Source organism: Hippopotamus amphibius, chromosome 5 (genome assembly GCF_030028045.1).
Source record: "Hippopotamus amphibius kiboko isolate mHipAmp2 chromosome 5, mHipAmp2.hap2, whole genome shotgun sequence".
Classification (NCBI taxonomy): Eukaryota; Metazoa; Chordata; class Mammalia; order Artiodactyla; family Hippopotamidae; genus Hippopotamus; species Hippopotamus amphibius.
In genome coordinates this window covers 43054634-43067375 of record NC_080190.1, presented here as the reverse complement: position 1 = coordinate 43067375, position 12742 = coordinate 43054634, and the positions used below count along the sequence as shown (strand labels likewise).

Sequence of the window (12742 nt, the reverse complement as noted above, 5' to 3'; positions counted from 1 at the left end):
ATAAGAAGCAGCTGAAAACTTCATATATGGCTGCTGGGACTAAGATGGAGCAGCTGCTATAAAAATAAACTTCAGGTGATTTTTTTAAATAAAAATTTTAAAAGTATAAAAGCACTAGTAAATTCATTAATGAATGTTAGAAAATATTGAACATAAAGGATTAATTTTTAAAATATAATGCTTATTTAAATTAACAACATGAAATAAAAATAAAATATATTTTAGTAATCAAATTGGCATAAATTCAAGATAGTTGAGATTCAGTGTTGATTATCATTGATACATATAAACAAATTCAGCTCTTTGGTAAGCAACTGAATCTGTTTTTCAAAATGTAAAATGCATATGACTTTTGATCTAGAAATTCTATATCTAGGATTTTATCCTATAGAAATACTCATTATATGTGCCAGAGATATATACAAATACTACTCAGTGTAGTGTTGTTTGAAATAGTAAAAAAAAGAAAAATAAACCTACAATCAACTTAGATTTTCATTAAAAAGGGGCATCCATAACATAAAATACTTTATAAGCAGTAAAAATCAAATGGCTAGAAGAATCAATATATGCACAGGCAGAGAAATACCTTTAAGGTATATCACGAAACAAATAATACAGGTATCATAACAATATGTACATGTAATAATAGTTATGAAATATGTACATATGTGCATGTATATATGTAAAAAAGTATGTATATAAAGGTATAGGAAAAGCTACTGGTAAGCATCCCACATTTTTAGCAGTCATTTGCCTGAAATGTGGAGTGATATTTGTCCAACACTGGAATCTTAATTTCAATCTATGTTAAATCTTTTGATTAGGGTTAATCTTTTTGAGAGGCAAGATGCAGGGGTAATTTACAAAACTACCATATAAGAAGAATGAATTCTACCATCTCCTATCCCTGAGGTTTCCTCCCATGCAGGTCAGAGAGTTGAAGTGCTGGGCATATACTAAACATCTAAAATATTTACAAACAGGGTCAAGTCAGTCACATACTGCAGGACTGGAGAACCTAAGAAGCCTCCAACATGCAGGACCAGTATTCTGAATTGCATTTCTAACCCCAGGACTAGCCCTATGACCATGCTTAAAATAACAATAATAATCTTACAGTATTTATTGAGATCTCATAATAACATCAAGATAATTAAAATATGAATAATTGTTTTAGAACTATCCTTGCAACAAAAGACACTTAAAAACAAACAAACAAAAAAACAACTATATTGCCTTCCCATATTCTCACTTCATTATTTCTAGTTGGAGATACTTCGTACTAGAGTAATACTATCTCATTTGAGCATGATGTGACCTAGTTGTTTTCTTGGCCTGTTTTTAAAACTAGTCTCTCTCCATCATCTGATATGAGGTTCAGCTACTAATCAAAACCAAAGATATAGCTCTCTATCTGTATACTCACTTGCTTATAAAGTCGTACCTGAATCCAGGCTCTATTTTACAAGTCTCTGAAGATAAGGTTGATGAGCTGCAGCTTTACCTTTTGCACTTGTTGACCCTGCTCATGCGATGGCATGGGACTCACAAAGACCATACACTGAATATATAATTTTACTTTTCTCAAACTCATCCTGAAACTCTCCACCCTTTCTCTCCCTTTTTTCACTATTTTCTTTTGGTGTATTTGTTCCAACACAGAATTATTAACAGGAGGTAGGTCTCTATAACTCGATGAAGACATGAACTCAAAATTTTAACATTTTGCAGCCTTTTCATTTTTTTGTCCAAACTTCACCTGTATTCTACCTAAACTAGCAAGCTATATTTAAAATTTAGAAAAGCAAGATATGTGTTTAATTTTTTAAAAACTTTTATTGAGATACAGTTAACAGACAATAAACAGCATATATTTAGACTGTACAATTTCATATCCCAATCTCCCAATTCATTGCCCCCAAATCCTCCCTGCTTTCCCCACTTGGTGTCCATATGTTTGTTCTCTACATCTGTGTCTCTATTTCTGCCTTGCATTTCCTCTTTCATAGTTGTTAGCATTTGCCTTATGTATTGAGGGGCTCCTATATTGGGTGCATATATATTTATCATTGTTATCTCTTCATTCTTGGATGGATCCCTTGATCTTTATGTAGTGTCCTTTCTTGTCTCCTGTAACATTTTTTATTTTAAAGTCTATTTTATCTGATATGAGTATCGCTACTCCAGCTTTCTTTTGATTTCCATTTGCATGGGATAGCTTTTTCCATCCCCTCACTTTCAGTCTGTATGTGTCCCTAGGTCTGAAGTGGGTCTCTTGGAGACAGCATATATATGGGTCTTGTTTTTGTATCCATTCAGCCAGTCCGTGTCTTTTGGTTGGGGCATTTAGTCCATTTACATTCAAGGCAATTATCGATATGTATGTTCCCATTACCATTTTCTTAATTGTTTTGTTTTTGTTTTTGTAGGTGCTTTTCTTCTCTTCTGTTTCCCGCTTAGAGAAGTTCCTTTAGCATTTGTTGTAGGGCTGGTTGGGTGGTGCTGAATTCTCTTAGCTGTTGCTTGTCTGGAAAGCTTTTGATTTCTGCATTGAATCTGAATGAGATCCTTGCTGGGTAGAGTATTCTTGGTTGTCGATTCTTCCCTTTCATCACTTGAAATATATCATGCCACTCCCTTCTGGCTTGCAGAGTTTCTGCTGAGAAATCAGCTGTTAACCTTATGGGGGTTTCCTTGTATGTTATTTGTCGTTTTTCCCTTGTTGTTTTTAATAACTTTTCTCTGTCTTTCATTTTTGTCCATTTGACTACTATATGTCTTGGTGTGTTTCTCCTTGGGTTTATCCTGCCTGGGGCTCTCTGTGCTTTCTGGACTTGGGTAGCTTTTTCCTTTTCCATGTTAGGGAAGTTTTCAACTATAATCTCTTCCAATATTTTCTCAGGTCCTTACTCTCTCTTCTTCTTCTGGGACCCCTATAATGCGAATGTTGGTGCTTTTAACATTGTCCCAGAGGTATCTTAGGCTGTCTTCAGTTCTTTTCATTCTTTTTTCTTTATTCTTTTCTGCATCAGTGATTATCACCATTCTGTTTTCCAGGTCACTTATTTGCCCTTCTGCCTCAGTTAATCTGCTATTGGTTCCTTCTAGTGTATTTTTCATTTCAGTTATTGTGTTGCATATCTCTGCTTGTTTGCTCTTTAATTCTTCTGGGTCTTTGGTAAACTTTTCAATCTTTGCATCCAGTCTTTTTTCAAAGTCCTGGATCATCTTCACCATCATTATTCTGAATTCATTTTCTGTAAGGGTGGCTATTCCCTCTTCATTAGTTGTTTTTCTGGGGTTTTATCCTGTCCCTTCATCTGGTACAAAGTCCTCTGCTTTTTCATTTTCTCTATCTTTCTGTGGCTGTGGTTTTCAGTTCCACAAGATGAAATACTGCTGATACTGCTTGATACTGCTGTCTGCTCTCTTATCTACAGCCTTTTCTTATTTTAAGCAATTTCAACATAAAATTTTATATTCTTCCTGAATTTTTTCTACAAGCTCATTTGCTCATTATTTACAAGGCTTCTTATGAAATAATAAACTTACACATATATTGTTTCACATATATTTCAAGTAAAATTAAAAATCCAATTAAAAATATATACACATATACACTCCTATTGTTAGCAATATAATAACATAAATTCCTATGTGGAAAAGACTAAGATAAAGAGAAATTTTCATTTTACTCTATGAATTTCTGCATATTATTTTTACTTTGAGATTATTTGTGTGTTTAATAGGAAACTCAATAGGCAATTTTGTGTAAAATTTGAAAATTAATGACCTACAAAAAGCTAGTACTAAAAACAGAAGAAAGAAGAGAATATTCATAGGTAGAAGGAAAGATGGTAAGTTCCAAATTCTTCAGTATTAGAAAGCTCAATATTAAGCACCAAAACGACTGCTATAATTTTATCATTTTTTGGTATGTTAAATCACTCTAGTAAACTTTTAACTTGAATTATTTCTCTTAATCCTCACAACACATGCTAGGAGCAATGATCACTTCTAAATGAAGAAATGGAACCTTGGATGAGGTAAATAATTGAAGTTCATACATTTGGTAATTATTCAAATACTGCTTCTCTGGCTGTAGAGCCTGAGCTTTTAAACACTAAATGAAACTAACATATTTTTCAACTTGGCATAGGAAAAAATATCAAACATTTGTATTCATTAAATCCAGCTGTGATGTTAAGATCTTCCATATAGAAGCGAAGTGTTCATAAGCAACTCATAAATTCCTGACCTTAAGTTTCTTAAAGTTAGGTATGAGTCAGTCTGTTCCTGAAGGTCACTCTGCTTGCCCTAAGAGACAGACTCTGAAGAGTCAGTGATTCAACACAATAAAAACTTATTTCTTACTCCCTAAAACTTAAAAAGGTAAACCTTAATGGTGGGGGCAGTGCTCCTCCAGGTTCAGATTAGGGACACAGGGTCCTTCCACCCTATGATTCCATCATGTTCAATTAATGACTCACAACATAGCCCTGAGTTTTGTTTCTCCATTTTACATAGCAAAAACCAGGAGGTCAAATGTCTATAGTTTACATATGGGGCACTGGAAAACATAGTCTAGCTTCAGCATAGGAGAGAAATGAGGCTGGAGGATAAGTTTCCTCCAGACAATATATGCAAAATCACTATTTTAATTATTTATATGTTGCTGTCATTCCTTGTCAATAGTGTTATTCAGTGTCCTTGGAGCAGCCCTACTTTTAAAGAAATATATGCTACCCAAGGGCACTGACCTTTCTGTTTTCTTCATTATATAGAAGGAGACTGGTAGATGTCGAAACACACAGCTCAATACAGAAAAACAAAAGACCTCCTGGATAGTGTAGAGCCTTCAGGAGACAACTGAATGCACTACAGCAAAGAAAACTGGCTTTATATAGCTAAACTCGTTGGTAAATCACTTTCATCCAGAGAGATTTCCCAAGCAGGAGAATATGCTATGTAAAAGTTTGCTTTTTTTCTTACAGATCTTCTTTCCACATCAAACCACGTAGGTTGATCTAATTAATACTTGGGAGAAGGAAAGAAAAAGTAAAAATTTAATTTAGCATGTATTTATCTTTGAACTGAAAAGATCATGTTTTCTCCTCTGTCTGGGTTATTTCCCTCACCTTTTCTACCTTCTATACTCCTACTATCAATTTATGAATCCGCTCAATCATTGCCTTCAATGTTAAGCATTTTTTATCCCTATATATTTTGTGACTGCATCATACATTAGCTTCACTCTAGCTCCTCTTACAACACTCAATATTTTGGAAACATTTATCCTATAAAATTCTGCCACAAGCCTCAAAAATAAAATGAAAAATGTATTGGGCTATCATATGATTTTTTTTAAATACCCTATTAGATTTCTTCATTTCACTTTTATGACTAGTTATTGCTAGCACACAGGAATATGCCTTTGTTTGAAATTAATACCAATGACTCTGGTTAATTATTTTGCATATTCTTATCTTGCTATACTTATTCAGAGTATCACTACTTTGCACTATAAGTGAGAACTGTCTTATTTCTTCATCCTTAGGTACATTATCTGTCCTCAATTTTTTGGACAGATCAAAGAAACAGAGGCCACACAGTATAACTGTTAAGAGCACAAGCTACAGTTGGCCTCTACAGGTCTGAACATATGGCCTTAGGAAAATTATCTCACCTCTCTATGCCTCAGCTTTCTCATAGTAAATACAGAGATGATATTAATACAGATCTTAGAAAGTTGCTGTAAATGAATATGTATGAGTTGCTTAGAATGGTTTCTGGTGCCAATAAGTGCTGGTTGTATAAATAACTAAAATAAATAGGCTAAAAATTACCAATAACACCTTCTAAGACTACTGAAGAATTTATATATTTTACATATTCAACAGGTATTAATCTTTTTTGTTACTTTCTAGGTATATGGTTTGGGCATGTTATCATTTATGCACTTCAGTTCCATCATTTATAAGAAAAATATAAGAATACCAATCACTTTATAAGATTGTTACAATAACTGAGCTAAAGTCTTAAACTCTTTGTCAAAGTGGTACTTGGATAGATAAGAAACAAGAGGAGGGGAGGGCACTGAGTACAAAATAAAGGGAGCATTTCATATTATTTTTAACATATTGTATTACTCAGTAAATGATGATGTGACACCTGAATAATAATTTAGGGAAATTTTAACTCCAGTATTACTTCCTATATCAATATAAACATACACAAAATGTGAAATACTAAAAATACTAGATGAAAATATAAATGAATATGTAATTTCACCAAATGCATAGAATCATAAAGGAAAACAAAATGTATTTTATTCTAGTGACCTAATCAAACTTATGTACCTAATAAACTTCAGTAGAAATTCCATTGGCTCTGCAAGTATGTAAAATTTACTTATTCCCAGCCTCTATATGTCCCCTGACCTTAAGGAATTTGCAACTTAGCACATGCTTTCAAATAAAATAACTTATGAATATCTATAAGGAAAAACATAAGATGTGTTAAATCAAACATGGTCTGTAGTCAAAGTCAAGTTATGTCAACTCTGGAACAGAGTTACATGAAATTAAAGTTGTTCATAATAATATTAATTTCTATTTGTGACACATTTCCCAAAGGCACCAACTAGACTTGTTAAAAATTACATAAGAATTTTAATATTCCTCAGAAAATGAAGATTATTTACAATGAATTAAATCAAACATTTATGCAGTTTTCTGATTTTTTTAACCCATGTTCTTTTATATATCTATTATAAGACCTAGGCATAAAAATGGCCTGCTGGATTTTTCTTGCCAAATAACAGGAAACTGCAAAGCTGCTACATAATCCCATTTGTCAGCATTTTTATAGTCCTATCAGACACTCTTCCATTTCTTTTAGGATTTACTTTCCTGTATCAAATTGGATGCCAAATTTATTTTTTAAAGAGTTAAGTCTGAGTTATTTCTCAATTAACTCGTCAAATTACTGAAATTTGAATTATGCCGTCAAGGAATGCTATCCAAGAGAGCAATCACATTTTTGAAGCATTAAGTTTCATGCTAGCATGACAAATACAGCTATTGAGGCTTCAAACTTTTGGATACTATTAACTTATAGTCTAATCAACTGGAGAATTTAGAGTTCTATCCTTATGACAAAGAATTCCATGATACATGTCCAAGAAACAACAACACTGTGCAAAGTTATAGTGATTTGGTTAAACATTCCAAGTTCTTTACAATCATGTGTTTCACACCACCAGGGATAGTTATACTACCTCTACACTTCTAAGCAGTGATTTTATTCCTATTGCTGAATTTGCTAAAGTTATTCCTTTCTTAGTTATTTGGCTCTTGCTATTTTCTGCCTGGAAAAATTTACCTGGGATCTTCTGCATTCTTTTTATTCTTCAGATGCTAGCTCAATTTTTTAGGTAAAAACTTTATTTTAGAACAGTTTTAGATTTACAAAAAATTGCATGGATAGTATTCCCATATACCCTATACTCATTTTCCCCTATTATTAACATCTTACATTAGTATGGCACATTTACTACAATTAATGAAATAATATTGGTACACTATTATTAACTAAAGCCCATATTAAGATTTCCTTATTTTTTACTTATTTTCCCTTTTATTCCCCAGGATCCTCTCCAATATACCACATTACATCTAGCCATCATGTGTCCTTTGTATGCCCTTGGCTGTGACATTTTCTTCGGTTTTTCCTGTTTTTGATGACTTTGATAGTTCTGAGGATTATTGGTCAGATATTTTGTAGAATGTTCTTTACATTATATTTGTCTGTTGATTTTCTCATGATAGATGAGTTATGGGTTTTCGAGAGAAGGAACACAGAGGTGAAGCACCAATTTCATCACGTCATGTAAAAGGTACATAATATCAACATGACATCACTGCTGATATTGATCTTGATCACCTGGCTGAGGTAGTATGTCAGGTTTCTCCTCTGAAAAGTTACTTTTTTTATATCTTTTTCCATGCTGTACACTTTGGAAGGTAGTCACTGCATGAAACCCAAACTTAAGGAGGGGAAGTGTTACGTCTTCTGCATAGATTGTCTATTCTTCCCATTTATTTGTTCATTCATTTATCTATATCAGCGTGGAATAATGGATATTTATTTTATACTTTCATTTATAATTCAGTACTGCAATTATGTATTTTGTTGTTCAGATTGTTTCAAGGTGCTCTTTCAGTTGGCTGCTGTGTTTCTTTGACATATCCCATCACTGTGGACATTTTTCTTGAGTATTTCCTATTGCAAATTCATCTTGAATATTTCCTGTTCCAGTCTTAGAATCAATTATTTTTCCAAGGATCCCTAGTTCCCGTTTTTGAAGAATTATATTAAAAATCAATATTTGAGCACTAGGTGTGCCCACTGTTACTGAGCTATCATTGATTTTAAGGTTCTCAGCTGGCAAAGCAAGGAAATATATGTAGGTATACTACATATATTCCCATTTATACATACATATATATAGAACCATCTGTATTTATATGCAAGCTAAATATGAGTATATATGGGGTCTCCAACTCTAAGCAATTATCACATGGATCATTCTAACCTCCACTCATGCTTATCTATAAACTAACATTCTAATAATGAGAAACCTGGCTTTCACAATTCGTTATTAATTTATTTAATTGTTCAATGACAAGATACATATATAATGCTATCAGAATCATGAAGCTGTACTCCCATGGAAAACAACTTTATCAACTATAGTAGAATGTATAGCTTCTTTTGCCTTTAGTCTTACAGACTCCACTTATTTCCAAAGTTACTTAGTCATACCATTTCCCCTCACCCCCTTCAGTGAAATTGTTTCAAACATTTTTAATATCATTTGATTGTATTATCACTTCTGCATTCTTTCCTGAGATACTCCAACCTCTGAAATGATTATTTAAATGTATATACTTTAAGGTTCACACGTTGTATTGTAAATTTTTACAGGTTTTAAAAATGCATAGGGACATTTATCCACCAATACAGTAGCATACAGATTAGTTTTATTGCCTTAAAATATCCCCTGTGCTTCACCTATTCAACCCTCTTCCTTACCCCTGAAACTCCTGAGACACATTGCTATAGTTTTGCCATTTCCAAAATGTCACATAATTTTAATTATAAAGTATGCAGCCTCTTCAGACCAGCCTCAATATGCATTTACAATTCATCCATGGTATAATTAATCATGGTATTATTGCTTATTTTACCCTGGGGATTCCATGTTTAAGAAGAATATGAATTCAATTGAGCTAAATAGGTACCTGTGTTATGTAAGCATCCATGATTGCTGATTAGATTTGGGGAAAATCTGCAAAAGAAGAATACTGAACCAGCACATTAGTCTTGTTAAATCCTTTAACAGAGTGTCCATACGCATTTCTTAGTTTTTGAAAACTTTTCATATTTTTACAATGTATAGTATAATTTGAAGGCAATCTCAGTGACATATTTACATAAATCATTATAAAAGGAAAGATTCAGAGTTACAGAATATAATAATCAAAGTTCTTGACTCTCACGACTGTGTTAAACACAACATAGCAATCTAAAATAAAATATCTGAAAAAATCTGACCATATGAAGATTTTATTTTTGAACATATGAATGAAAAAAAGTGTTGCAATTTTTACTAATAATCATTTAATATTAAACCAAAAACACCAGACCAAAAAAAACAGGGTCTGAAATTCCAAGACTAATGCACAAAACCAATTTTGTGCCTTTCTATGTGTTTTGGGATACACAATCAAATATCATCATCAAAATCTGAGAAAGAAGAAAGAGATCTGAATGTAAGATTAAATGTTCAGCATAACCTGGGAGAAGCACTGGAATTCATAATATTTGGTTTCCAGAATCAACATTACTGATTGTGGGACCCTGGACGTTAACTTGAATCTCTGACACTCTCTCTCAACTGTACACTAAGCTATCTGTATTACATGGGTGGTATGGGGATAAAATGAGGAAATAAATGTGTGTATGCTTTGAAAATGTCAGTATGCTATACAAGGGTAAGTTAGCAGCAGTAAAGGTGGTGAGCCTGCCTGTCTGGCCCCACACACCCTCACAGATTTCATCTCACACCATACTGCTCCTCTGGCTTTAGCCACACATGCCTTCATTCTGTTTCTCAATTATACTTCCTCTTGCCAATGATTTTCACACGTGCAGTTCCTTTACCTAGACTATGCTTTCTTTCAGAGTCTCATCTACATCCTCCAATCCCTGCTTTCAACACCCTGGTGGTTTAGCTCTATTCATCCTTTAGATATGAGCTCAGATTACATTTCACAGGGAAGCCTTCCCCAACAACTTGAAAGATGGAAACTCAGGTAGAATTTCTGTATTGCAGTCTGGAGGCAGAAGTCCTTCTTCTTCAGAGGATATCAGTCCTTTCTGTTAAAGACGTCAACTGATTGAATAAAGCCCACCCACATCATAGAGAGTAGTCTACTTAGCTCAAAGTCTACTGATTCAAATGTTATTCACATTTTTAAAAATATCTTCACAGCAACATCTAGACTGGTGTTTGACCAAACAAATGAGCACCATAGCATAGCCAAGTTGATGCATAAAATTAACTATCACAGGTACAGACACCCACATACCTCACTCTCTCATCTCCTTCTACTCTAACCTCAAATGCAATCTTAGTGAGTACCTTCCTGACCAGTATATTTAAAATTGTAACCTAGCCACCTCTACTTCACCTTCCTTCAAACTATCCCACTCTCATTTCTTACTTTACATGCTTTTTTTTCACAGAATATAATGCTAGTGGACATACAACATAGTAAATACTTACTGAATTAATTAATAAAATCATAAATAAGATTGATTATCAGAAGTCTCATTGGCTAGTTGTACAACCTTGAGAAATTACTTAATATTTTCAGGTCTAGGTTTATTAACCTAGTATTAATAAATATAAAGAGGTAATATAATATTATTTGATTATATACCAAGTATAATGACTGGTACACTAGCACTAATGCTAGAATTACCTATATTTGACAATATACGTCAATATTTAGAGAACTGTGAAACCGCTTTGATTTCCTTTTCATTTGACCATCTCTAAATTGGCTTTGGCCCAGTCCAGGCAGGGAAGAGAAATAAACTCTGATACTGTTGATAGTAGATTGACCAATAATCAAGAGTTTATTAAAAGAAATAAGGCTTTGGACTTTGTTTTTATTGGTATTGTCTAGATAATGTTATCGTTCTCAGAGTATAATAAATTCTGGCTGAAAATGTGGCAGTACACTTCCTAGATCTTGAGATTGCAATTTTTTCTTCAAGAGGACAAGAGAAGATAAAAAGGCAATAATTACACATTGATTATGAATCCAGACCCCGAACTTAGATTTTATAGACTCAAATTCTACTTTCATCACTTATTAGCTATGTGATTTAAGTATACTAAGTAAACTCCATAAACGTGTTTCCCCAAATGTTAAATGAGAGTGATAACAAATGTAATGATCCTATAGGCTTGCTATAAATATTAGAATACACAATATTTGCAAAGTACTTAGCACAAAATTTCATCCACAATAGTAACAAAAAGGTTTTTTTTTCTTGTTGTTGTGCGCATTACTCTGTAATGTGATCATCTTCAAAACTGAGGGCCATATAAAGGCATTGATCAAGTTACTCCAAGGCTTTTTACCAGAGTAATATTCTGACCTTGAAGAACACTGTATGTTATCTTCTCCCTATGAAATAACACTTTCTAAAATTAACCTCTATATTAATATTGTACTAACCACGTGCCAAATCCTAAGCTAAGTGCATTCATTGTGTACATCGAAGGTAGATGCATGATACAAAAATATTTAAGACATAGCTACTTGATGCAAGGAGTTCATATGAAAATTTATACTATAAGACAACACAAAAACACTAATTCGAAAAGATATATGCACCCCTATTTTCATTGCAACATTATTTATAACAGCCAAGACACTGGAAACAACCTAAATGTCTATTGACAGGTGAATGCACAAAGAAAATGTGGCATATACATACAACAGAATATTATTCAACCATAAGAAAAGAATGAAATCTTGCCATTTGCAACAATGTGAAAAACCTTGAGGGCATTATGTTAAATAAGTCAGAAAGGAAAAGATAAATACCTTATGATCTCACTTATATGTGGAATCAAAAACAAAACAAAACAAAACCCAAGCTCATGGATAGAGAGAACAGAAAAGATTGATGATTGACTGGTGCAAGGGATGGGTGGGGGTGGGCAAATGGGTGAAGGGGGTCCAAAGGTACAAATTTCCAGTTATAAAGTGAATATGTCATAGGTATATAATGTGTAACATGGTGACTATAGTTAATAATACTGTATTCCATATTTAAAAGCATCTAGGAGAGTAGCTCTGGAAAGCTTTTATCACAAGAAAAAAATATATAGCTATGTATGTGACAGATATTAACTGGACTTATTGTGGTGGTCATTTTGCAATACAGATCTTCCTTGACAAGATGGGGTTACAAACCAATAAACCCTTTGTAAGTTAAAAATACCCTAAGTCAAAAATGCATTTAATACACCTAACCTGCTGAGCATTACAGCTTAGCCTAGCCTATTTTAAACATGCTCAGAATATTTACATTAGCCAACAATTGGGCAAAATAATCTAACACAAAGCTTATTTTATAATAAAGTGCCTGTTTT

General features: G+C 33.2%; 1 pseudogene; it reads right to left on the bottom strand.

The window, feature by feature from the left end:
- Positions 1-1265: 1265 nt before the first annotated feature.
- LOC130854202 (small nuclear ribonucleoprotein E-like) lies at positions 1266-1543 on the bottom strand (annotated as a pseudogene).
- Between the last annotated feature and the right edge of the window lie 11199 nt (positions 1544-12742).